This window comes from Melanotaenia boesemani, chromosome 16 (assembly GCF_017639745.1).
Source record: "Melanotaenia boesemani isolate fMelBoe1 chromosome 16, fMelBoe1.pri, whole genome shotgun sequence".
Lineage (NCBI taxonomy): Eukaryota > Metazoa > Chordata > Actinopteri > Atheriniformes > Melanotaeniidae > Melanotaenia > Melanotaenia boesemani.
Genome location: NC_055697.1, coordinates 4654091 through 4677572, shown reverse-complemented (window position 1 = coordinate 4677572; position 23482 = coordinate 4654091).

Genomic DNA, 23482 nt, shown 5'->3' with positions numbered 1-23482 from the left:
TAGGTAAATGTACTCAGTCACTAAGTTAAAAAAATGTGCTGCCTCAAATAAATTGACTACAGCCAGCTTGTTATAATTTTTCAGTGTATCAAAGCCGCATCAGCAGTGATGAGGACTTGGTCGGTCGTGGTGAAGGAGGAGCTGAGCTGAAAGATGAAGCTTTACCGGTCGATCTGCATTCCTACTCTCACCTGTGGTCATGGTGAGAATGAGATTGCTGGTACAATAACCCTGACAAGTGCACAGAGATTTTCCAAAATATAAAACCTGCTGCCATAGATAAGCTTATCATCAATGAGGGCGATGTCAGAAAATCCTTCAACACACAAAATTCTAAAGAAGCTGCTGGACCTGATGGTTGCCCTCCTACAAACAGCAATAGAAACAAGGACAAAACAAGGATTACATAACTGGCAGCTATTTGAACAACAGCCTTGCAGTTATGAAGATTAGATTAAAAATAGACAACCCTTATTCAGGTGTAGCACCAGTCTCACCTAACTCTGAGTTATGTACAGTTAACAGATTTTATGACACTGTCAGAAGAGTCCTGGCCGCTTGATTTGTGTTTTTATCTTACTTGTTTTACATTATGTCCGTTTCTCTGTGTCGAGATAGACTGGAAACCTGTCGAGGGTAACATTGTAATGAACCAAATTATCAATTTACTCCAGCATAATTGAAATATGCAAATCAATAGTAAAATAATTAAACACATCAACAAAATGTTATTGTTTTATATGGCGATGTTTGCTGTAATGTAATATTACCATGGAATAATACAGACAGAGGTAATGGTTTACTTTGCAGCCAGGATTCGTGGTTATTACATAGAAACTGCTGATGTTGTTTCCATGTTATTGTTTTATATGGAGATGTGTGCTGTAATGTAATATTAGTACGAAATAAAATAGAAACATTCAATGGATAATTTTACAGCCCTGATTTGTGGTTATTACATAGAAACTGTCCAATTATAATTAGGTAATAATGACAATATGTCACCATAATTACTCTTTTATTTAAGTATGTATAGATATTTGTAGACATTTCCAGGCAGCTACCAGGTAATTACTACAATATTACCATAGTATTACCAGATGGTTTCACTTTGTCTTTAAATCTGGTACCCTACTATTGCTGGAGGTTACAGGCAACTTATTAGGCTCTAACTTCAGTTTTAGTCTATTGTTATCATGATGTACCCAGTGTTACTACTAGCATATTACCTGGTTATTACTACTGGTAATTGCGAAGTATTACTAAATTATCTCTTCTGTATTACATGATATTACCACACTATTGCCATATAATTACCGAGCTGTAATGTGAAGTGCTACCCCCTTTCTCTATAACGCACGCTGTGTATGCTTGTACATAGAACACCAGTTACTGTGGTATATTGTATAATATAATATATAGAGGATAGACACATATGTTTAAAGTATTTCAAGCAGAAGCAACTTGAGTTCCAGTAATTTCAAACTCTTGTGAGACTTTTTAAAGAAACCAGGACACCATCACATTATCATTCCCAACTGTCCTTGTATGGTCAAATTCTCCAGGCAGTGCAGCACAGCTAGAGAGCAAACAGATCCTCTGTGACCATTTTAAAAGCCAGAAGGTTGACTTGTAAACTTGCATTTACAGCAAGTATATCCCAGCCATTAGTAGTATTGTACCGTTTGCTTTTACCAGGTTAAGTTTACTTAATAAAAAAAAAGCTGGGGACACTACACGTCTTTTCTCCAGATTTTCCCCTTGACTTCCAGTTGTGCATTGTCAGCACTAGCTGGCACTAGTTACGGGCTGTTGGCATGACAATTTTCCACAGAAATCTGTCGTGATCGTGTACAGACTCAAATTGGCAAATGTGTGAGGCAAACAGATCTCATAAAACAAAATACAAGAACACAAAAGAACATAAATACAATAAAACTCAATTAAAATGCTCAAGCTGGAGGAAAAGACAGTGAGAAAAGGTCTGTGTTTAATAATAATTTAAAATGCTCAATGCTCTATACTGATCTAATATTAAAAGGTGGACGTTCCAGAGTTTGGGAGCAGTGACAGAAAAAACTCTGTCCCCTCTGCCTTTTAGTCTGGTTCTAGGAAATGTTAAGAGCAGCTGGTTTGTTGATATCAGTGCTCTGACAGGAGTGTGAATCATTAAAACCTCTGATAAGTAAGGTGGTGCTGTGCTATTAAGACTTTTAAAAACCAGTAATAATATCTTAAACTAGACCCTGTGCTGTACAGGAAGCCAGTGAAGAGAAGCCAGCACCAGAGTGATATGCTCACATCGTTTTCTCCCTGCCAGAAGACGAGCCGCCGAGTTCTGAACAGTTTGTAAATGATGGAGCAGTGACTGATCAATCCCAAAATAGAGAGACTTGCAATAATCCAGACGGCAGGTGATAAAAGCACGAATAACTCTCTAGATCTTTGAAAGGGAGATATGATTTCACCCTGCGCGAGAGCCATAAATGAAAGAAACTGGATTTGAACATAGAGCTAATTTGTTTATCAAATTTAAAGCCAGAATCAAAAATCACACCAAGGTTTCTCACAAAGTGCTCACAGTGCAGAGATATCGGGCCGACTACACTGACGTGACCATCCAATAAGTGAGACTGTCCAAAAACAATTATTTCTGTCTTGTCTTTGTTTAAAGAAAAAAAAAGTTTCCCAAACCATGAATGAACTTCCACAAGACAATTCAACAGAGTATCTATGGATCCACCAGTCCTCGTCTGTATTGGCAGATAGATTTGTATGTTGTTACAGTTACAGTAATGCAGTTACCTCATCACTTGAGGTACTATTTCAAGAGTTACTGAAGGAGAAGACAGGACAAAAAAAAGAAATCTTATCTATTGATTAATGCAAGACAAACTTAAAATTTACAACCCTGTTTCCTCCATTTGGTTCATTTACAGCAAACTAAGAACGGTACGTTTGGGTGGAATCTACATCTACAGCAAGAGTTCGGTTGTGTGTTTGCACCTCCTAAAATGAACCAGATTTTCCAAACCAAAAAAAAAAAAAAAACTAGGATTGGATAAAGAAGGCCTGGTTGGAAGTGAACATGGACTGATGCATTTTTAATGAGATGAGCAACAACACCAGAAAATTCATATAAGGGCTGATTTTACATTTCATGCATATGTGTGCATTTGTGTGTGTGTCTCTCATCATACTACTTTCTGAAACACACACACAAAAGCAAAAAGTGAGAAAGCTTAGTCCACACACCATCACACACACACACTCAGATATACTCAGCCCTTGTTTATCAGACAGAATATTCTGACTTCTGTTTGTGTGTGTGGTGAGAACCAATGTGCTTGTAAAGCTGACAGAGTTTCCCCCATGGGGGGAAGACAACAAACAAAGTCCCTAGTGGTTTTTTTCCTGGAGCATACTGTAGGTACAACAAATTTACTCACACAAAAAGCATGCACAAAGACACACACACACACCTCTTAGATGTTATCTATTTCATGCCAGCCAGCCATCTGGTTTATGTAACCAACTCTAGCGTTGAACGTCTGCCCTGTCTGTATGCACGTGTGCTTGCAGACAGAAATGGGCGAAGGATATCGCTGTACATTTGACCCCCAGATTATTTATTACACTCCCACAAAAACATTGGCGCACCCCGAGGGAGCGCTGTTGTATGTCTTCATCTAAGACAAACGGGGTGGCGGGGGGGTGCAGAAGAATTCAGAAATGGCAGAGAAGGGATGATGGCAAGCAATCACATGTACACACACACACACACACACACACACATACTTTTTCTGAGTTACAGAATTAATAGCCACAGTGGATGAAGCTGTTAATTGACCATGCTGAGCTCAGTGTAAACCATCACCCATCTGTTTTTAATTATTTGAAGCCTTTGTTTTCATGTTAAATCTCCTGAACACCAGTCCAACCTTCAACCCTTCCAAACATGTGCATTTCTGTGACCTGTACAGGTAAACTGGGAGTGTTGAGAAAGCTGCAAGCATTCTGACAGAGAATTTTAGTCACCTGGGAAGCTGTGAATGTGCAATCTAAAAATGTATATTTTATATCTCATTATCGGAAGAAGTAAAATAAAAAGGACTACTTAGAATGAGGTCTTTAAAAAGTTGCAGTGTTATCTTTTGAAAACATTTACTCTAAAGGCTGATTCAGTAGTTGAGAGATCTACAGAGAATCACAGGATGGATAGAAGTGAACAGAAGAGACTCCTTGACTTCCACATGTCATTTCTCTATGGTTCGCATGGAGCTTAAAGTAACACTGTCAATTTCTAAACTTAAAACTGTTTTTCTGACTTCTATTTATTTTGTACATTTCTGGAGCCACCATTGCCCTACAGCATCCTGAGGCTGATAAACCATACTTTGCAACTTTGTGTTCCATCCTGGAGCATCACGTTATAGCTGTGTTTTCACTTCATGCACCCTGTCACACACTAGCAACTGTATATCAACACACCGGCCATTCTGAATGCACTACTCACTGGAGAGGGCTCATAGTACAGGTATGCAAGATGATTTGTGGATTAACTGTGTTTAGAGGGCACCTCACTGAGAAACTCTGCCAAAGTTCAGCGATGCTTTCTTAAAATAATAAATTGCACCAGTCAGATGTGTACAAATTGCAGGGCTGAAAGGAAAGTGGTGTTTCCTTCTGAGAAGGAATGACTGACGTCCTGCAGCAGCACCTGAGCTCATGGTGGCAGTGTTCCAGGGTGGAAAGGAAGACGGCAGATATGTACTACATTCTCTCATGCAGTATTTATTTACAGAACAATTCAATTTTCTTTCTGCCTTCTCATGTATGTATTTCACTGTGAATACTGACATCACAGCTGTGTATTCTGTCATGTTAGCATTTCAATCTGAAGAAAAGTAGTGATGGCACGTTTACTACATTACACCAGATTCCACCGTTTTCCCATTGTAGACTGATGTATTAATTTCTCTGTGTGTGAATCTAAATCAGCATTTAAACATCTTGAAGTTGTCCAGAGTGCCGTAATTTTAGAAGTGGCTCTTTTTTCCCACCATGGCTTAACATAAAAACATGAAGCAATCATATAGCATTCACTGCATCATTTCTTAAAGTGAGGAGCAAATTCCAAAATGATGTACATTGTGCAAAATTCCATAAAATCCAAACTGGAAAACAGGTCAACTGGTGTTGGTGTAGATGCTGCAGGCCCTGCTGATGCTTCCACCAGTGCAGAGGCTGTAGTTGGTTTCGAAGCTGCTGCTGTGATCTAAGCTGTAAATGGTAAAGTTCTGTGGTTGCCGCTGTGGTCAAAGCTGCAGCTGTTGCAAAGGCAGCGGCAGCGGCAGCGGCAGGGGAGCTTGCTGGAATTACATAATGACAGCAAACACAAAACAAGCAAACAAGCAGAACACAGTGTTAGCATCGGTAGCTAACTAGCTAGCCCATTGTCTGCACACAGAAAACAACAGTTTTACTTAAAAATATCCTTTTTGTCAGCTTTTCACCAAGAGGAAAAGCAACAAAAGATGCTTAAAGCCACAAAATACTCACCTTTCTCTATAATTGAGTCCAGTGGCCCAATTGTCTGGAGATGGTGCCATTTGATGGACTTCCAGGCTTCCTGCTGGACCTACTCCATCCACTTTTGTCATTGATGTATTCAGTTGTCACTTTTCAGTTTTTAAAAGTTTCTTTCTATATTATTTGGAAAACCGGTGGTACCTGAGAGCAGTCATCAGCTCAGAGACCTCCTGGTAAACCTCATTTTTGGTTGGTCTGGGTGGTGTAGGTTCCTCTGTACTCAGCCACTAAGCAGAGAAACATCTGCACCTTGCTATGGGGCCAAGGTGATGTTTCTGTGTAGCCATTTATCAGTCAACAACTACAGACATAATACAGTTATACGGTCTTCATCTTCCTCAGATACTTAGAGGTGACTGGTAAACAACAATATAATTACACAGTCAACGGCAGCGTCCTAGAGTGGCTCTGATGACTCCACTGCCAACCAGTAACCTGTACTCTATAGGCGTCATGCTTAAGTCCAACTGAGCCCGCTTGGAATCTTGATGAAGTAGGTACTACCAAAGTATCTACTCGGCCCGGGAAACCCCTAGTGGAAAACTCCACAAACCTTGTAGAGTCGAGTATGGTAGGGTATCGTATGTACTTGTGGAAAAAAGGCATTTGTACCAATGTGGCCTGGTTTAACCACCACAGCCTACCTGAGTATTGTTGCTGACCATGTCCATCCCTTTATGACCACAGTGCAGCATCTTCTGATGCTACTTCCAGCAGGATAATGCACCATATTAACAAACCTCAAATCATCTTAAACTGGTTTCAAAAACTATATGAAGAACAAAATAAATAATCTTGGGCTTTGAACTGGAGTCAGAATTACAACCTGATAGAAACATAAACTTTTGATACCTGAACTCAAACCTAAGCACAGTAATATCTCCTCCAATGTCAGAGCAGTGCCCATTATTAAATGCTTTAGATCTTTTAAAACACAGTCCATACCATTCAGTTTTTGACAATTAATTCCAGTTTTATTTTATCCATGTAGCACCAGTTTGCCTGTAGCCATCTCAAGACACTTTGCATAGAGAAAAACCTCTATACCAAGCACTTGTAAATAACTGCTACCGAACATTTCTTTACCCAGTTTGTCCTATTTCTAGAGTAAAAAACTATCCTGCATTGTGATCAACTTTTCAGCTCTTGGTTTAATTATCTGTCTGACAACAAAGTGTGACACCCCCTTCCTGCATTCTGAAACGTCTTTTTGACCTGAATGCTATGAAACTTTGTCTTTGGGTTAATCAGAAATTTGGCCTCCTTGCATGCCAGTGAGAAAGGGAAAATATCCATCCGGGCATTAGCATTAGAAAGAAAGAGATGGTGGAAATGAGAGAAGAGAGATTGTTTTGCTGCCATCTTAACTGAGTGTGCCTAGCCAAGCCCAGCCAGGAGAAAATTTAAACCCCAGAGAATAAGGCTTATTTTGACTGGTGGCCAGTTAGGGGATAAGAAGCTGCAAGGGAATTGTGTGTGTGCATGCATACAGTTGTGTGTGGGGGTATGTGTAAATCATTGAGTGTGCAGACCTTAAAAGTAGCCAGCTGGTTTATGTCGGCCCGTCTCAGGTGTATATGTGTGTCCAAATCTGCATCAAAAGCCTTCTCCTCCTCTTCCATTTCCATAAGGATAAATGTCATTAGCCCAGCAGCTAGTGGCAAGACTACTTTTGCTCAGAGTGAATGAGGGAGGACTTTGTCCCTCAGAGAAATGAGAGAGAGAGAGGTCTGATACATAGACCAGACACAAATCCTCTTAGCCAAAAAAAAAAAAAAAAAAAAAAAAAGAACTGGCTTTTGGGTGGCGGCTTAAATCAGTCATTGTGGCTCTACTTTAAGGCTTCCTCTTATGCCTTTCTGCCTCACGCTAATGTAAATAAATGAGTCCAGAGGGAAGATGAGGGGGAAGTGGGGGCGGGAGGTTGAGCAGGTTCATATTTCCACACTGACAGTGAAACATACAACTGGTCTGATCAGCTACAGCTACGTTCAGTTTGGATTGGTGCGCCTTGCTTGCATCAGAACAATCCGCTAAAGAGGATACATTTCATCTTTTATTCTGTTAGATCCATATTTACTCTTGAGTTTAGACAGATGAATTTCACTGTTACCTCATAGTAACTACAGTTCCTGAATGCTCAGAATGCATCACCAACTTGACAAGTGAGGGAAATTAGATTGCTTATCACACCTCATCAATAGAAATTGTTTCTATTTTCTCAGCTCCTTTAGACGTAACATTGCATTTGTTAAGTCATCACACTAAAAGATGGCATCACTTTAGTTAAAACAACACTTTTATGATCAGGTTGTTGCATCAGTGGCAAATGTGATAATTGAAAAAAATCCATCCAATAAACATTCATTTCTTTAAAATCTCCACCACTTATTAGTTCACTTGTTGAGTTGTAGTAAATGCATTTTTATATAAATGAACACATTCTTATTCTCAAATTTCCAAATACTTATTCTTGGCCAACAGCCCTTTGTATCGGTTTTCTAAGCACAATTATATCTAAGAATCAATGTTGTTGACAACACAATCACAGAAAAACCATTAATGAAAAATGTAGTGACAGCACAGCCAGGACAAATAATCAAAATTATTTGCTTTATTAATCACCTGTCATACAGGCCAGTAAATTTGAATCTACATCCAGTAAAATGAATTTTAACCCACATTTGGCAGGTTTCATTGTGTTAAATTACAGCCCTGCTGAACATCAGAACACATCACTCATTGTGTGTAAATAAAGATCCAGGTGTTGTATACACTCAGAAATAAGCTGAAGGTTTTTATTTTAATGAAACCACAATGTTGCCACTACAACCACTGACCAAGTTATTACGTGGACCGAACGAAGTTAGGTAATAATGATATGATAATGGTAATGTCTCACTCTTCAGTAATCTTACCATTTGGTACAAAGTACCCATAAAGATACCAATGAGTACTTTCCAATATCCCAGTAAAATTTGCACCTTTTTATAATTTATTTTTTATAAGAAACGTTGGTCAAATATGTGGTTAATTTTTTTTTTTTTTTATAAACACTGTTTAACTGTACACAGACATGCCACTATGTTTTCTGAAAATCAGCAGCTCTGTCTTTTATGGTGATTCAGTGACAGCATATGTGCCCTTAATAAATCAAGTCTGCTCTTTCTTTGGTACAAACACCACATGGACAACCCAATCACCACTGCAGTCAGCATGCTGCAGGGCTCGCATCAACCAACACACACAGACAATTATGTTCTGCAACCAGAGACTTGGGCCATTTTCATATTACAGACTCATAATGATTCACCAAGATCAACCACATACTACAGACAAGAGGGAGGATCAATGAGCTTAATAGGATGTGACATAAAACAATACCAGATGGCCAATCAGAACTCAAAATAGGTTGGATAGGATCGTGGGAGGCTAGCAGGGTGGTACCCATGGCCTCCTGGTTGTGTTTCAAAATGGGGGAGCAAACTTGGAAATATACTTTGACTAAGGAAGGACCCCGTTCAAAATATGGATAAATGCATAAAATAGTATAAAAGTATACAACCATGCTAGCATCTTAACGGATCTCTCTCAGAGCTCATTGTTTATTTCTTGATTTATTCTTTAGTCTTAACTAAGTTACAATAAAAAATAAATAAAAAAAAGTCTCTGTTTGGTAGCCATGTTGCACAAAATTGATGGAGACACTTAGTCTCAAGTATACTGAGGCCCTAAGTCTGTGGTGTGGTGTCAAAAGGTGTTATATTAAGCTGCTTCTGAAGAGCAATATCATTTGGCGGTAAGGAGACATTTTCAGATGATCTAATTTTTACTGTTAGAAAATGCACCACTCATTGAACCTTTGCCTTCCTTCTCTCAGTGTTTTATAAAAGCAATCAACCACTTGACGCTGAGCTTTACAGTGATGCCTCCCAAAGCCTCTTCACTGTTCTTAAATCACTGTAGTGTTGCTTCTGATGGCTTGCTGTTGAAATATACAGAGTAAAGTGAAGGAGATGACATGCGATAAGGTTTGTGGGACAGGTTTGAGTTTCTGATGTAGAAGTTTAGATGTGTGTTAAATAACCCACAAACAGCCAAAGTTTGGAGTAAAGATGTTATATAAATGCTTACTAGAAGATCCCTATTCATCTGTCAGTGTTGTCACTGTTACGTTTGCTTTGGGTGGGTCCTCTTTCGTTCCTGTCATGCAACGGCAACAAACCATTGGGAAATAAGTGGGAATTTGTTACCCTTTTAGAAATTCTGACAAACAGCTATTCAACTTTACAGAAGAGGCTTGCTATGGCCTGTTGGGTAAAGCAACTTCATCGCTATTATAATGTGCATGCCATTCACTCAGAGGCGACTGTTTTTGCTTGCTGCCATCTTTCTCTTTGTCAGTTTCTCTCTCTCTCTTTCAGTCCTCTCATGTCAGTGAGGTTCACATCATCCTCGTTAAGCGTTTGTCTCCAGCCTTACTCACAGATGATTATTCATTTAGCGACTTTAGACAGCTCCCGTCAGCCACAAGGACTCCGCTCATCCACCAAGGGACAAATCAACGCTCATTTTTTTCTCATCTTCCTCCTCCTCAGTTCTTTCTCCACTTCCCGTCTCTCTCCAGGGCTATTACATTGAGTGTTATGTTTACTATAACCCGCATGCTTGTTAATTATAAATCACTGGGTCCTCTAACGTTCTATTAATTGGAACCTCCTCTCTCGCGCTATGTAGAGGCAGCAGCAAATAAATTCAGGTACGACTTCATTAAGTGGCACTCTCACAACAGATCTTGACACATGTTACAGAGGCAATAAAATAAGGGGTGGGGTGGGGGGTTTCAACAACTGTAATCAGTGTTTGACGGTAGTCTAGAGTACAATCTGCAAACGGCCATACCTACTGCTGCTGCCTGCAGGCCGGTGGGTAGGATCAATGCCGAACAATGGCATGAGTTATATAAGTCCTTTTTCAAATATAAGACATAGACTTTTCATGGACTCTTTAATCTGTTATAATGACATTATAGTGACAAGTATTCATACACTGTTCATGTTTTCAGTAAAATTCTTAAGAGCTTCATTCAGCCATCTCAGTAAAAGTAAAAGAAAAAGGTAAAGTGCACTTGGAAAATTTGCCATGTGATTGAGGTCGGACAGTAAATTAAATGAGGGATATCACATCCAGTACTCATAAAGTCACATTTCTATCACATCATTTTACCATAACAATCAATATTAATATGCCAAATATGGAGTAGCTGCATCAAAAAAGCAGATGAAAATATCACTTTCAGCTGCTTTACACTCATGAAGGCTTACTTGCACAACTGCAGTAGATATTAAGAAAGTCTATTACCTCGCCTTTGGACACAAATTTTTATCCTCTTTGTGATTTGCCAGATTAACTCAGTGGTTCTCAAACTGGGGGGTGTGGCAACGGGGGGGGGGGGGGGGGGGGGGGGGGGTGGTTGCAGACAAACTAATGTTTTGATAACTTGGGCTCTTGGAAACATTCGGCTCCACACTCCAGACCACTTGATGGCAGTAATGCACCAATTTGTTTTTGCGAACTGCCAAAACATATAAAGAAGAGGAAGAAGAACTGCAGAAGAGAGATCAGGGTTTACTGAACTGCTGGATTAACTGAACCACCACAAAAACTCAAAGGGGGCATTCACATCAACATTTTTGTTTAGGGAGGTGTGAATAAACAAACAACCAAAGAAGTGAACTCTGTTCAATCTACAAGGATAGATCTCAGTCCACTTCAAGTGAAACAAAAACAGCAAGTGGACTACAACACAAAGGGCATTGTGGGTATACACAACCAAAACATATTTGCATGTTGGAAAATAAGCTGCTCATGCTGAGAGAAATTCATTGTCGTCGGACATGAAGAGCAAGGCAAAAGTTCTGATAGATGCTTTTAATGGTGGAAACAGTTGTCCTGCATTAACCAATAGATGACCGAGTTTTCTTGTTTGTTGTTTTTCTTGTCCTATCCTTTAGTAATTCTTGATGCAGCATCGCCTCTGGCAAGATATAATATGTTTTGTTCTTTTTGTTTGGGTTTTTTCAAAGGCTTAGTACATGGGAAACCTAATAAGTTTCACCGTCCAGAAAAGGGTAGTAAATAATTAACTCTGGCAACAGACTCAGAAAATGGATACATAATAATATCAACTAATATATACACGTATCTGTATCCGCACACACCTGCACATACACTCGTACATTCATACCTGCATACACATACATAACTAATGTGCATCCCCATATATCATGTAGACATGTTGCTGTTTATACAGTTTTACAAGATCACATTTTGGGAGACAAAAAAAACAACAACAACAGCAACAAAAAACAATTCAGATGGGGGTTATTATCCACTTTTATGTAGTCCCAAAACCTGTCCCAAGGGGTCACCCCCTCCCCTTGTCATCACTTAATCTACTTAATATACATTCATAGGATGCAGTTTCACTCATTGTGCAGACCCATTCTTTCACCTGCAGAGATTCTGATGTCTTAAAATGACTTGCAAGCTGTTGTTGTACTCACCGACATTTCCGAAAGGTTATACAAGGTTATGTTAGGTAGTTGAGATCTATCCCCCAGTAAGCAGAACTTGGGATTTGAGGAGATTTCTGCACCAAGCCAATTACTTAAAATTTAGAAATCTGTGTCCAGGAAGGTCTGATAAAAACACATTTCCACATAAGAAAGTTGCAGTTCTCCTCTTTGCATTTCCAGCACAAATCATCACCCAATAGTTTCACCCTATACAATCTAGATGTTGTGTAATTGTATCTATGTAATACATTATGTTGTGTAAGTTTACTCCTTGCCTCTCTCACATATTTACTACAAACAGCAATAATTATTGCTCATTTATCACTTTCAATCTCTCTCTTTTGTTAAATTGTGCAGCTTTTCATTTCCCCAGTGGAAGTTTCATGTGGTTTACCACCATTGTATCAGTATTACAGTCTAGCTTTGAGAGAGTACAACTCCTTATTTGCAAAAATTTCCAAAAGTCATCTTTTCCCACCAAATTTCTGCAACATCTTATCAGATGACAAAAATACCCCTTCTTCAAATTGATAGTTAATTTTGCTTAAACCTTTAGAGTGCCACTGTTTCCAATTCACAGATTTCTCTCCGATAGACGTCAAGATTCTGCCACAAAGATGAATGTTTGTAGAGTATGTGTGAGTTTTAACATTTTATGTACTCTGCTATTGCAAATGCTATTTCAAAGCACCCTCACCAAATCAACCCAAGTCCCTAATCATCCCAGGTCTAGTAGACAGGTGTGAATGCACTTCAGTTAATGGGGCTATTTTGTAAAAGACAAGCCAGGGTGAACATTATCTGTCATGAAAGGCAACTCATCAAAGACACTGACTTATTTCAGATGCAGCTGTTGTTTGACCTAGAAAGGTGTTGCAGAGTATTCAAACTTTAATGACAGTGGAGAGCTGATGTTATGTTCATACTGAATTTAACATATGAGTGTCTTTTAGGTAGGGCAAACTGTGGAAGTTATGATTCAAAATAAGTCAGGTGGTTTCCATCATTATATAGCATTTATCAGTTTCTAATAACTCCCCTCACATACACACCTCCACCCCGCTACCCAACCGGAAATATTACAGACTTATAGATTTATTTAAAGGTAAACTTACAATGGAATCAGAAAAAATTTAATTTGGTCAGAGACTGACTGATCACTTGATCCAAAAAATAATTCTGATATTTCTGATCATAACAGTCTCTCTTGTACAGTATGAGAATTTGATCTGCCCATGGAGACTTGGATATGGCATCAACATAATGCACTCCCAGCTGTTTGTCCCAGTTTCCACCTGCAGATTTAGAACCAATAAAATATCCTGTGGCTTTAAAAAGATTTTTTCCCCATAGACCACCATATAAAATAAAACACTTGTAGTACTGCTGACAAGATATGTTCATCTGCAAACAAGGTCAGTTATTATTCTTTGCTTGAGGAATTTTCAAACCACAAATGAGCATAAGACACACAAAATGGTACTAAACCCAGAATATAAAAAAAACATTTGGACATACTGACCTAATGAATAATTTTGATATAGGTAAATGGGCACCACCTAAGAGTCATCCATTGCTGAGTCATCTGCCACTCACCAATTACATTCCTGCCGCAAGCCAGCCATGCATTTCTCTAACTGACCACCAAGACCACCAATAGTCCCTATATAAAAAAGTTAGGCCAGTAGCTCTCATAAAAAAGAGCTACCTGAAAAGCTGTAATATGAAAAATAGTTGTTATACACAGAAATGCATATATATATATATATATATATTCAGACTGGAAGCCCCACAGTCAAGGTGGGAAACACCTCCGAAGGTGGTAGAGAATAACCGAGCTAAGATCCTGTGGGACTTCCAGATCCAGACCGACACAATGGTAATGGCAAGCCAGCCGGACATTGTGGTGATGGACAAACAGCAGAGGAAAGCCGTTCTGGTTGACATTGCAATAGCAAGCGATTGCAACATCAGGAAAAAGGAACATAAGAAACTGGAGAAATAACAAGGCCTGAAAGAAGAACTAGAGAAGGTCTGGAAAGTGAAGGCAACAGTGGTGCCCGTAGTCATCGGAGCACTCGGGTCAGTAACCCCCAAACTGGAAGAGTGGCTACAGCAGATCCCAGGACAAACCTCAGACACCTCGGTCCAGAAGAGAGCAGTCCTAGGAACAGCAAAGATACTGCGCAGAACCCTCAAGCTCCCAGGCCTCTGGTAGAGGACCCGAGCTTGGATGGATGAGAGACCACCCACAAAGGGCGAGGGGACAATATATATATACACACACACACACATATATATATATATATATATATATATATATATATAGGCAATAGTTCACAAAGAAAGAGGTGGTCTAAGGGATACAGCTACAGTCCTCATGACTTCCACTAGAGAGCTCCATTAAAGATAATTGGATGAATTTCATATTAATATATGCTCTGTCATTTAGCATTGCACACAGGCTTAACCTCCGCATGAGATTTCATCCCCTGCCAAGTCCTGCAATCATACACTTCACACTGATCACAATGATTGGAATACTGTAATGCAGAGCAGGCATGGCGTATTGCAATCAGACGAAAAAATAGAAAAAAAAGGAAATTCTCCCTTCTTTCTTTTTTACTGCCATCTTATGTAGCTTTTAACTGTTGTTGATATTCAAATTAATTAGTTATTCATTAGCTTGTTTATTTGTTTTGTTCTTTGTTTTTTTGTTTTGTAGAAAATTGCTACAAAGTTTTATCAGGATTTATATCATTTAACTTAAATGATTGTTTATGAGTCCAGCGCAGTAAATTCAGATCATTGACCTAATTAACTGACCATCAGTTTAGTCATTACATCATTGCTTCTAACACTGCCTCCATCCCAGCAACTACTCAGTAAGAGGCAGGTACACCATGGAAAGGTTCCCATTTCATCCCAGGGCCAACACAGAGAAAAAACATCCATGCTCACACTCACTCCTAGGGAGAATTTAGAGTGATGAATTAACCTAATGTACATGTCTTTGGACTGTGGAACGAAGCCAGACAACCTGGGGAGAAGCCATTCATACATGGAGGGAAAACACAAACAGAACATCCTCAGCCAAGACTGTGCAATAAAATAATACAATTCTGCAATAAAAAAGTAAAAATAAAATAAAATAAAAAATAAATAAATGAAATAAAAAATATTACCAAATATCGTATATCCAACCTTGTTAAGCCATTAATGAGTGATGACTGCACAGCCCAGCAACTGTACACATTACATCTAAATTGGAGAAATCTGTAACTTATAAGTTACTGCCAGTAAGTGGTATAAGGAAAGAATTCTTAAGTCTCAGTGGTGTAACAGTCAAATTTGAGCTAAAAGTTCTTATATCCATGAACATATGTAGCTTTTTAACATTTTCACCATGCAGGAATCTGAGCAATACTTTGCTATATCACTTTTCACATTCATAAATATGTTAAGACCATTTTATTGAGTTTACCCTCTTCTTGACTAGATCTTTCTGTAGAGAGGCGCTGCTTGCCAACAGACAAACCAGGCAAATTTGGGGGGTTCCAAGCCAACCAACTTTGAATCAAGACAGAGCAGTGAAAATGTGGAAAGTTTGCAGTCACAGTGATTGACCACTACAGAACTCCCTGAAGGGGCCCCACCTTCGCCTCTCAGTCTTGCTGTAAGTAGCAGTGCATCTTATGTGAAGAAACAGGAGCGAGCAGGTTCATAACAGTTTTCTATCTGGCAGTGACAAAAGAAAGACAGAAAAAACAGGAAGAGTAAAGAAGACACCAAGACATAACATTTTATAGTGTACCATAGTCAATTTAGTAAAATTATGAAAAAGAAAAAAAAGAAAAAAATCTGCTTTTTCGTTGCCATTTCTGAGCCAGAAAATGCTCCAAACAGTGTGACAGTTTCAGTAACTTGGACACTGACTAGGTCAAAAATTTGCAGGAATATGTACAAATATTTGTGCACTGCTTTTTTTAGGAAATCATACAAACTATTTGTGATAGAAGCCTGCAACATTACAGGAAAATACTTCGCTAAAAGACTCCAAACCAAACACAGTGATAGAAGAGTCCATCATCAACATGGTTCGATGGGTTCCTGAGATATTCACCTGTGTAACACCTCTATTAAAATGCCTGCTCAGCTTCACCTCTTTAGGTTCTATATTTGCACAGCAAGTCATCAGACAGAAGAATCCTTATTGCTCTTGGAGACATAATTAATGCAAGGATTCATTCCCTGACATATAAATACTATTCTGGTTTGAGATAAAGCTATTCCATGTGATACAAGAAAAGAGTAAGGGATAGAGTACTGGGGAGGGTGTCAGACTCTTACAGTACACTACGGGAAATGACATGCACAACTGCAAAGCTGGATTACTATTACTGGATACTATTACAGATTATGACTTGACAAGCAATAATTCTGCCTTTCCAAGAGACATTTTGAGTGAGACTACTTCAGATATTGGAATCTTTGCCTGGAAGTAAGGTTGCTTGTTGAAGTTAAATGTGATTCTACCATTTTTTTCAAGTCAAAAGCTATTAAGCATTTTAATTTTGATGTTAAGATAACCAAACCTGCTTTCTATTTGCACTTAATATAACGTATATACTATATAAAGTATAGACATCATGCAACCAAATCACTAAAATAGAAAGTGCTCATATGAATGAACAGACCTTGAAAAAGATGTCGTCTTGTTGTGGGGGATCACATTTTATGCTAAATTAATTCTATGACATCAACAGATTTGTGAGGAAAAGTGGTCCATTGATTGTGACCCAGTTATAAGGGTTAATTGCACAGGTTGCTGGATGAAGCATCAGCTTTCAGCATCTCTAGTCTTTTTAGCAGCAACAATGCCCACTTAGCAAAGCATTTCAGCCTACAGCCACCCCTCAGAATGTCTCCAGTACACTGGGAAGTTCACAGCTACTCTCCACAAATTGGCGGGGGCAGAAGAGGCCACAGCAGTAATGGGAAGACCCCTTTAAAAAAAAAAAAAAAACCCCTTCACATTTTTTTTCTCTCACTCTCCTACTTCCTTATGTTTTGCCCATCAAAGAGAATCTCTTTCAACTAGCCGAGGAGGTTCAGGACAACCATGGAGTCTGACATAATTATCACCGGCTTGGCTTTAATCACACTTTCTTCTGACTTCTCAGCACACATTATCTGACACCAAACACAGATGCTCTCCTGTCTGAAACAGGCCAATTTAGCCTCCTAATGCCACTCAGAAAGCCAGCCGTCACAGCCAGCTAGAGATGGACAGAGAAAAGGCGGTAGAAAGTGAGAGCAATGCAGAGGGTAGATGTAATTATGCACCATATTTCAGCTTTGTTGTTTCTTTTTTTCTCCATCCTTTATGTATTTTTTTCTTTATTCTTCTACTTTGTGCACTTTTAATAAGTCTGAAAAAGTGTCATTTTGATTCAAGCTGTGACAAAGCTGTAGATGATTTATGCCAGAAAGGTGCTGGAGTAAAAAAAAAAAAATAAAATAAAAAATAAAGATTTGAGAGACAGTTTCAACGTAACAAAACTTCAATTAACCTGAGTTACCTGCATGGGATATCATTTGAATGACTGCAGAATTAATAAGTGCTTTTTCTGAAAATCTCTTGAAATGTGTTCTTGAGGTACATTAACTCTAATCAAAGGAAATTAAATTCTTGTACCTGACTTAGGATAATTTGAAGTCTTTTCAAATCCACATAATTTGTCAGACCTGGAAGACTCAAACTCAAACTATGGTATAATAACCCTGGAGTTAAGGTTAGGTTACTGGCTATACCAATGGCAAATGGATTTCCTGTTATGATTTGCATTATATATGTTATCAACACTGGAAAGACTACTTAGGTCTTAACACATCCAATTATGGGTAAGAATAAACAAACAAAGGAAAAATAAAACATATTTTCAGATGGGTCAGAACTGAAGGAGTGAGAATGGTCGATGGAGTGAAAGGAGAAAAATTTCAAAGTGATGAAAGAGAGAAAGATCACAAACAGAAAAATCCACTAATGTGCTCCTAGGATGCAGCCATTCTAACCAGACCCATGGACCTTTGATGCTGTTTCTGACAGACCATCCTGAAGAAAAGACAAAATGACGAGCTATCACTGGCTATCAGCAGGACGCCGCAGTCTTTTCGAAGTAATAAGCAATGAGCCCGGACAAGGTCGCTCTGTGTTTTACCCTCTGAGATACTTAGAGGATGCTTGCATAGATGTTCTCAGAAAATTGCAATATGGTGAAATACGTGAAATTTCAAGAACTAAACTCAAAGATCTGACAAATGGTTCTGTAATTGTGGAAATGCTACAAAGATGAGCTATAAAGTTGTCTTTGATTTTATGTAATGATGACCACAGATACTTTTTCCTGAAATGATGATGGTTAAATTGATTAGTGACAGTCATTATAAACCTTTGATGCATTTTATCTAGTGGAGACCTATTTAAAATATGTTTACTAGAATGGGTGGGTGAGAATAGTATATAAGGAAAATAACCACTTCAGTGGAGATCAGTTAATGCTGATTTAATTTCTTTTGTAATTAATTATTCATAATTAGTGCATGAAAGATCCACCCCTAACATATATATATATATATATATATATATATATATGTGTGTGTGTGTGTGTGTGTGTGTGTGTGTGTGTGTGTTAGGGAGGGATGGGAATATTACGTGATTTTTTTAAGTCGATTTGTCAGGCCTGTAAAAATCAATTAGTCGTGGCTTCATCATGAGATCAACAAAAGAGAAATGAAAAATGCAATCTCCAAAGGGAAATAGTGAGATATTGTTTTAATGATGTGTGTTTTCCAAAGTACTTTATACTTTGATATATTTTTAACTTTGTGTGGGCTCTAATGTTCTTTATCGTACAGAAGGTTGATGAGAAAGTGGATCAGGGAGATAGCAGGATTGAACCTGTTCTGTCTGCTTTCATGGGGTGACTGCTATGCTAGCTGAACTAAACCTTGGACCCACAGCGCAGGGTTTAGTTAAAAAAACAACAAATTTACCTTATCTTTCTGTCTGGTCTATTTGTTCCTGAAGTAAAACATTTCTGTGATGGTGTAACCGTGCTGCGCTGGTCCGTTGCTTCCACTATTGTTGAAATGGTCGGGAGGTGAAGGTGAGGTTATTCCTCCTGGCTGAAGCTGCATCTAACTTCAGGGCTAGGTCCCTTCACTTTACCCAACAGTGGTGAAGCAGACACAGGAGCTGTGTGGTGTTTATTGCTAAAGCTTTCACATTCACCGCTAAACAGGACGTTTCCCACATCCCACACCCGCTCTGAATCACACCTACCTGTGCGTCAAACCAGCTGATGTACTGTGTGTAATACAGCAGTCTGGCATTCAGATGAACTGAATGTTTAAAATGTGGTCTTATTTTCAAATATGCTATATTATTTTTTTTTTTGTGTGTGATTTTAATCCTCTTTTTGTCTCTTTTAATACTTATATACTTATATATATATATATATATATATATATATATATATATATATATATATGACTACCTCTTTTAACTTTTGAACTTCGTGTTTATTAACAGACTCAGATCTGTGGAAACACTTTGGACATTTTTTTTTTTTTATCTTGGGGGTGTAAACTTGTTTTGTCTGACCACAAGTGTAAATTCTTAAGTTGTGAATTTGATTCAATTAATATTGTGCAACCTGTTTTCTTCATTTAGAACTTTTAACACTTTGTACTATTGTAGACCATGCTTTCAAGAATTAAGCCACACTAATGAGTGGAAAGATTGTGTTAATTCATCTGTTTATTTTAAACTTCTTCTTTAAAATTATTTTTATTATAATATAGATATTAATAGGATATATGACATACTGTGTTTTATTTGATTAACAACCACATAAATACAAAGTTTCTTAGAATTTGTATCCATAGCAGTGTTAAAAATATGTAGGGAAAACATACCATAAGAACATAAAATGAAGATGTGCTCAGTGAGGAAGGGAAAAAAGGGCATGGATTGTTTTTCTACCCAAACTTAGCAGCAGCAGTGACCGCTCTGCCAGCCAGTGCTACATCAGTTTGAGGAGGTCAAGTCAGCCCCTGGCAGGCTGCGTCTGGCCTGGTCTCACCGCAGGAGGAGTCCCAGTTAGGGGCCAAACCTCCAGGCCTGCAGCCTCCTCTCCCAGCAGTGCAGCCCACACTTCACTTGATTGTTGCAGGGTGCAAGTCAGAGAGCTGCTGGGGCGTGGGGCTAGCAGCCCTGTGCAGCACCCCTTTGAGCCCCTGGGAAGTGGGAGGAGGGGGGCTGACCTTGACCGGCTCTAACTGTCAACTAGCCAGCCAGTGCATAGGAAAAGAGGGGTAACAGAGGCCATATAAAGAAGACAGAAGGAACAGGCAGAGAAAGGAAATGGATGACAAGGGGTTAGGTGTGAGCTATCCAGGGAAGCATTTGTCCGGCAGCTTTATAATATGCAGCAGCTCTGCTGAGTGGAAGCAAAGCTGGTTGTTCTCACAGGGATTAAAAACTTACTGAATTCAAAAACTATGCAGCGAAAAAGTAATGTTTATCATACTAGGTAAAAACAATCTGACAAAGGACTTAAAATGTTATATTTACAGTAAATTTTCGGAACATTTTTTCGGCTAAAATGCAAAAGAAAAGCTGAAAAAAAAACAACTTACAAGTCAGAAAAGTATTTGCAACCAAGGTAAACAAATTACTTGTTTTTTTTTAATATTTTTTCACTTAAAGTGGTTTTCCACATCTGTCCTGTCAGGGAAAATAATAGTCCTCATATTAACTTCAACATACACACACACAGACTCGCACGCGTACACACACACATACACGCACACATACACGCACACACTGACTTCACTTACTTGCTTCTCAGTAAAGTCACAAAAGAAATACAAATGTTCTGACAATTACATAAACTGGTAAAACCGCCTTCCTCATTGTTTATCGTTCCAGAAGCAATACGACTTTTTTTTTATCTTTTATATCTATATGAAAGAATAAATTAATCTATCAATTAAGATGCGCTCGATGAATTATCCAGATAAGTTGATGTGACGTTTAAATTTTCTTCATGTCTTTAATAAACTGGCCAGGCCAGTTCAGCAGCATGGAAGAATGGGTGCAGTATGTGGTCTAGCATTGTCTTGCTGAAATCTGCATTGATGGAGCTTCACAGATGCTGCCCACGCCATAGGCACTAATGCAACCCCATGCCATCAGAGCTTTCAGGGTCAACTGTGTTCAAAGTCAGTGGTTTCTGGAAGTCTTCCTGAGTCCATGCAGTGATTTCCAGTAGAGAATCATGCAATGCAGTGCTGCCTGACCTTTGGCCTTGTCCCATGCACACAGAGATTCCTTCTGATTCTCTTAATGTTTTGATGATATTACGTACTGTAGATGGTGGGATTACATTGTTACATCAAGGAACATTTTTTCTGAGATTCTTTCACAATTTTTAAATAGTTTGCCTCAGATCGGTGAACATCTGCTGATCTTTACATGTGAGACTCTGCTTCTCTTCAAAACTCTTTTTATACCAAATTATGTCACTGACCTAATTACTTGTCAAATGCTCCTCAAGTTATTTGTTAGTTCCATTGCCCCATTCCAACTTTTAACAGATGTGTTGCTACTGTCTGATTCAATATGAGCTAATATTTCCTGTGAAATGGTAAAAGTCTGAGTTTCAACATCTGATATATTGTTTATGTTCTACTGGGAATAAAACATGGGTTTAAGAGATTTACAAACCATTGCATTCTGTTTTTATCTTTATTTTACACAGCATAATTCATACGGATTCTTTTCTAGTGAAAGAAATGACAATGACGGTCTGAACCCGCCAAATAGTTTAAGGGTCACTGTCGAGCAACAACTCGACCTCACCAATGGCAACTCAACATGTTGAGTTGAACAAATTGCTCACAACTGGCTGCTTATCTCTTTGGAGTGTAAAGATGATCTAATATAGTTAGTAACACGTAATTGTAATCTAAATGATATATTTACATCAGGATGCAGACTCCTGGACTGAATAATTTGTGCCATATACCGACCAATCACCCATTTTGTCCATTTAAAATCTGGTCGACTAAGGTTTTACTGCAGATTCAACGCAGTTAATGCAAGATTTCCACATCAGTGTCAGACAGAAAACATTAGAGCAGGTCTGCACCGTATTTAAACAGACATCGGCTGGGCCACCTGCCATATGACCCAGATGTGTTGTGGTGAAAGTGTGTATGCACACCATTCTTCCATGGAACATAAACATACATGAAACGTTCATTCATTGTTGATACTGTTAACAATGCAAATAATGCCTGGAATCTTTTTTTTTTTTTTTTTAAAGCAGATATTGAAGAGTTTGGAGAATGTTGCAGGGGTAGCAAAACAGATCTGAACACTTACCTGCTCTGACAACAGCAGTAAAATGTGACAGTGGTTTTAATAGACTTAATACTTTTAATCTAGTTGTTAGTAATACTAATGTAAAAATTAGTCAGAGGAACATTGGGGTGAAAAAGGTTGAATAAATTAATGAGGTTGAATAAATTAATGTACTTAAGTTGAATCGATGTAATTAAGATGAGTACATGAAAAAAGGTGATAGGGGGAGGTGCTTCCCACAATGTTGTTCACTTCCATTACCATCAAATTAACGGTAATTTATTTTATGAATTTTTGCACTATTAACTTTAAAATAAAATTGCACAATATTTTTTTAAAGTTCTTCTTGTTTTGATTTAATTTATTTGGTTAATCAGTAATTATATGAGGGATGGGCATTTGAGGTGATTTTTGAAGTAGACAAGTCAGGCCTTTCAAAAACGAGTAAGCAATTAGTCATGACGTCATCGTGACATCATCAATAGTGGAATGAAAAAATACTTATACTCCAAATGGAAATTGTAAAATGCGTGTGTTATTTGTACAGTGGTCCCTCGTTTATTGCAGGGGTTACGTTCTGAAAACACCCCGCGATAAATGAAATCCGCGAAATGACGACCTTATTAGTTTTTCACAATTCAAATGCATGTTCAGACCTAATTATCCCTCCTCAAAGTGTTTGTAGACCTTTCCCAAACTATAATGAACATTTTTAACATCTCACACACTTTATACACTCTCAAAAACCTACATATATTTAACCACTTAAATTTTTAAGAATCTTGATATTAACAGCGCATTGATGTTTACCGACCCAATCAAGAAACAAAGCACAGCGGGCTGATTCCTACAGTAAAATTTGGACATAGAATGGTTGAAA